The sequence below is a fragment of the Mycetomoellerius zeteki genome, unplaced genomic scaffold (genome assembly GCF_001594055.1).
Source record: "Mycetomoellerius zeteki isolate Tzet28-1 unplaced genomic scaffold, Tzet1.0 scaffold300, whole genome shotgun sequence".
Taxonomy (NCBI): domain Eukaryota; kingdom Metazoa; phylum Arthropoda; class Insecta; order Hymenoptera; family Formicidae; genus Mycetomoellerius; species Mycetomoellerius zeteki.
This window is the reverse complement of record NW_017257284.1, coordinates 37,818-43,684: the sequence shown is the minus strand read 5'-3', so window position 1 is coordinate 43,684 and position 5,867 is coordinate 37,818.

Genomic DNA, 5,867 nt, shown 5'->3' with positions numbered 1-5,867 from the left:
ATCTTATAGAGCCATAGGACAACCCAAGGATTCATACCCCAGTTCCTGCCCATGACTCTTCTAACAAGCCCACATGGATGTGTATAGTTTTTTTCTTTTTTCCTCGAGGTGTGATTTCCAGCTCAGTTTTGGATCCAGGTAAACTCTTAGAGTTATATACTTCCTAGAGGTATACTTCACTGAGCAGGTATACTTTATTTCCTTGCCCGAAAGCCTCAACGGCTCTATTGGATTAGGCTTGTATTTTCTGGTGAAAATCATGGCCGAGGTCTTCTCCGGATTCACCATCAAATTCCTCGTCCTGCACCAGTATTACACGATTAGTAAGGCTTCGTTCATGCGTTCCTTAAGGGTCGTGAGGAAGTTTCTCCTGGTAACTATGGCCACGTCATCTGCGTAACCGTAGACCTGAAAACCAGACTCCCTCAGTTTTGTGAGAAGCTCGTGAGTTGAGCTCGTTCACTGCCAGGCACCAAAGCAGGGGAGAAAACCCTCCCCTGCGGGCAGTCCGCCGCCGGAGGCCCCTCAATGTTGGTATTGCCTTGGCTGACGGTCAGTTTTCTTCCTTCCAGCATGCTCTGCATTCAGTCCACAAGTGCATCTGGAATTTTGTGTGTTTTTATGGCGTTCTTCACACCACTAAAATTGAGGTGCTGTCGAAAGCCCCTTCAATGTTGATAAAGACGCTCATCGCATATCCCTTGGCAGCCAACTGAGTCTCGACCCTGTCCACTGGATGATGTAGAACTGTATCCGTGGATCTGCCCTCCCTGTAGGTGTACTGAGAAGAACATTAAGATGTTGAACTATTCTAAATTCATTTTAAATGAAATTCAGAAATTATAATTGCGTGCCGATATGGTTGTCGGACTTTCAACGCAATCAAATCTGAAATAATAATCCTCCCAAATTTCCCAACTTAAAAACCTGTAATAAACTTATTGAAGAATAATGCTAAGGTCTCGGTAGTCTAAAGGCTTAGGACGCACGCACGGAATGCAAGAGATCCGGGTTCGATTCCCGGCCGAGGCATTATTTTTCGCAATATAGAATTTAGAATAGTTCAACATCTTAACGTTCAGACCGTTAGTGGCGCTTCTTAAGTTTAAAGTAATGTATTTAACATAAGCGGTCTTCCAATCTTAGTACTGAGAAGAGTTCAGCAGCTGTTCAAAAAGTGGATTGTTTTTCATGTAACGATCTACCAGTTTCTCCAGTGTCTTCAGAATGAAGAACGTGAGACTGATAGATCTGTAGTCTTTGGCTACAATATGGCCTTTTCTTCCTGGCTTGGGTATAAACACCACTCTGGTGCCACTCCAGGCCTGCGGGGACGTGTCTCAGGACTAAGCTAGCTCTAAGTACTCTTGTCAGGGGATCCATCAGGGCTTCCATACCTTCTTTAAGTAGCGCTGGGTAGATGCCATCCGGTCCCGGCGACTTGAAGAGTTCGAAGTTCTTTATAGCCCATTTCGACCCCGTCAGCCGACACCTCTCTTGCTGCCAGTGTTCATTCCCTGGGTTTGTTCCCTGGGTTGCTTAATTCCTTGGTGGGTACAGCAAGTGTTCTCTTGAAAACCTGGAAAGTGAGACATTAGATATTCAAGCGTTCCTTGTAATGTCTCGGTATAGCTTCCGTTTGGGAGTTTTATGCAGCCCAAGCCGGAAGAGTTGTCTTTGCTGAGGATTTTGTTTAGCCTGGATGCTTCAGGAGCACTCTCAATACTTTTAAAAAACTCTCTGCAGCTTTTTCTTTTCGCAATGGTTATCGCTTTGCTATAACAGCGTTGTGCTTGTCTTTAGCTTCCCAATCCGCTGTTGTGTTTCTTCTTTTTACTTTGTTGAAGAGCCCTCTCACTTCCGATCTGTGCTTTGAGAGCTCACTGCTCCACTATAGTACCTTGGTCGGTGGATGTTTTGGCTTATCCGGGCAGTTTACCTCGTAGGTTGTTTTAATCACGTCGCTCACATATTTTTCCGCGAATTCTAAATTCTCTTTGGAGTGGTATCTGGTTGGGGTATTCTTTAAGATGGCCTCAAGGTCCATCTTGTAGCCCTCTCAGTTTGTTGTTCTGGAGTTGCGGTCTCATTCTTGATTTTCCGTATGTTTAAGGGCGTATCTTATCTACCTGCAGTCCGATCCTGATGGTTCTCCGGATACTCTTCAATCACGTATTAGGTCGGCCATTTTCTCGCTGCGTATGGTTATGTTTATCACCTCTTGTCTTCTGCAGTCCATGAAGGTTGATTCTGATTCTCAATTCAGGATGACCAGACCGACGCCCATTATGAATTCGTGGAGACTCTCCCCTCTCGAGTTTATATTTGAGCTTTCCCACCCTATGTAGTGATAGTTTGCGTCACACCCCAAGAGGAGTTCGAGCCTCCTTTTCTTCGCATAGGTCACCAGCTCCTTCACCCTTTTTGATGGTAGTGCTGTTTGGAAATCGTAAGACATGTACAGGGTGTTGCAGATACATACTAGGCAGTACGACGAGTTGCGTGGGCAAACTTTGCAGGGCAGGCCGGGCAGGCGCGGTTCGGTAAGTAATGACGGTGCAGCGTAGATAATGACGGCGCCTCTATATCGACAAATTCAGTAGCGTGCCAGATGTTCTGACGGACTTTATCATCATGAAAAAGAGCCAAAACGACAATTAAAGACGAAAAATTAAAAAAATGTTACGTGATAGAACATTTTTCATACATATAAATATATATAAACGCATATAATTAAGTACAAAATGTTTCCATATATCCTTCTTTCTTTATAAAATTAGTGTCGGCGACAAGCAAAAATAGTAATAATAATAATAATGAAAAAGATAATAAAAGGAATAATTTTCGCATTGTTTCTTTTACGAAAAATTAAAATTGAAAAACTGAGAAAGAATTGCTCAAATGATTTATACAAAGTTATATCTAAGCAATATTATTTAATTTTTCAAACTTGACTTTTTATAAAACAAACAATGCAAAAATTATACTCGTAAATATTTTTTTTTATGTTTTCCTATTATTACTATTTTTTTCTACCTAACAGTAATTTTACAAAAGAAAGAAGAATATGTGATAATATATTATATATGAACATATTTCGTATATAATTATATATGTTTATACATGACAAATTATTTATTGATTAACGGATACGATACAACAATTTTCTTTCTTCATTTTTTTACTTTTCGTTTTGGCGTTGTTAGTTTATATCGAATTTTCGGAAGAAAGAGAAAGCATATTGATTCTGTAAGAATAATAGGTATGTTGCGAGCGAAGTGAGTAATGTTTATGAATTGAATGTGTAATTTATGAGTGACAAAAGATAAAAAGGACAGTTAAATGATGATGATTAATCAAAGAGGTTTGGGATTGAGAGAGATGTTCTTGTAATAGAAATAAATATCTGCGTTATCTGAGGAAAAAACTCCTTTCTCTTGGCTAAAACTGCAATTCCGTTCTGTATTCCAGAATGGTCAGTTTCAGGAAAAATCGAGCAATCTGAAGCGCAGAATAGAATAACCGATGACAGCCGACGAATGCTACAAACGACGTTTTTAACATAAGTACAATGCAACCGGTAAAAAGAATCGTTAGCAAAATTAATTCAGTACTCAGGCCCTGATTTTTAAAGTTTGTAGAGTTTTAAAAGTGTTGATCACTAACGATGATTGATATAGGTAGACAGAAGATGATATCGTTTATTCCGAATATGCGAGATAAAAATATAATATAAAGAGTATAAGGAAATATTCCAGTTGAAAACTTTTTTCATATATATATGTGAAAACTATTTATTGATATTAATACTTTATAATGTTTTTAATAATAGTTTACAAGAGGTGTCCAAAATATCCACCTGACTCTTCTAAACTTAATGCAACTCTCCGCATGAAGCTTTGTCGTACTTTATGTAATATTGCAGGTGTAATGTTACGACTTGCTTCTTGTATTCTTTGTATTAAATCTTCTCGATTGCGTGGCAGTGTCTGATACACCTGAATCTCATATGTAACCCTAGGTGATCGCAATGGCCATTCACGGAAATCGTTGTGAATGCCTATTTATCTGAGCGAAAATCGATTATTCAAATGCACAAGCGAGAACAAAAGTATGAGCTGGATGACCTTCTTGCTGGTATACAACCTTTGATAGTATATTTCATGGAATAGCAGCGTAATATAAAAGGAACGACCCGGGGGAACAGCTTAGTATCAGGCTGCTCCTCGCCCTGATGAAGTGAACTGCAAGGTTCACGAAACGTTGGCATTCCAAGAATGGATCTAAACACGGAGAAAACCCACGAAACGCAAGATTGTCACATAGGTAACACCCGTGAAAGCCTCAAGAATATTTGATATTATATTTCATGGAACATCGTCCATCAAATTTGGCAATGTTTCTTTCAAGATCTTTGAATAAACTTGTGCTGTGATATCGATATCTTTTGAAAAAGGTGTGATCCGGTAATTACACTGTCCAAAATTCCCATTCAAACGTTAACATTACATTGTCCCTTGATGTGTATTTCTTTCTGGCAATTTTCTTCCGAATAATGGTATTCATTATGGCGATTAATAATACTGTCACTCCAAAAAGTGCATTTTTGTGTCCTCAAGATTCTTTTCAGAAAGTCATCATTTGCAGGCTTTCAAATGCAAATGGCTAATTATTAAAGTATTAAAATTATTTTGTCTGAGATCCAATCACAAAATTTTTTTCGACGAGATAACTCTTGAGGAAAAAACTTTAACGTTGTGTGTTCTTTGAAAGGATTTTAGACTGTTCTTTATTGTTTTGTGCACCTTGGTATGATATTAAGATCATGTGCAATTTGCAACCTGGTGCTAGTATACGGATTTGCTAAAACCACATCTCTCACAAGATTCATTATTACTCCATTGCGTTGGCGTATATGTTTCGTGAACGTTTTGGTGCGAATCACCGTACCTTATAAAGCCTATGTATTGAAACGTTAATTAATAAAAAAAATAACCATTTTATATATGTATATATGTTGTATATATAATGATTATTATATTTATTGTATAAAATAAGTAATAGAAAAACGATGATAATTTTGTATAATTAAAGAAAATGAAAAGTATGAAAAAATACAACTGTATTGTTATATACTCTCATCATACAGGTTGACATAGACAATGTTGGGAATGATGGATTTTTGAGAAGAATCTTATGGACAGACGAATACACTTTCCGAAGTGACGGTAGTATCAATCGCCATAATGAGCACCATTATGCGGAAGAAAATCCCCATTGCCGGAAAGAAACACATATCCAGGGGCAATATCATGTCAACGTTTGGATGGGCATTGTGGACAATACAATAATTAGACCGTACTTCTTTCCAGATGATGTAAATGTTACGGCACAAGTATATTCAGAGTTTCTGGAAGAAACACTTCCAAATTTGTTAGAGGATGTGCCATTAAACATCTTACCTAATATTATATACCAGCAAGACGGCCATCCAGCTCACACATCTATTCTTGCCCAAGTTATTTTGAATCGGAGATTTTTGAATAAATGGATAGGCATTCACAGTAATCTTCACGAGTGGCCACCGCAATCACCTGATCTCACACCTATGGATTTTTTTGCGTGAGGCTACATACAAGATTCAGGTGTATCAGACACTGCCACGCAATCGAGAAGATTTAATACAAAGAATACAAGAAGCAAGTCGTAACATTACACATGCAATATTACATAAAGTACGACAAAGCTTCATGCGGAGAGTTGCATTAAGTTTAGAAGAGTCGGGTGGATATTTTGGACACCTCTTGTAAACTATTATTAAAAACATTATAAAGTATTAATATCAATAAATAGTTTTCACATATATA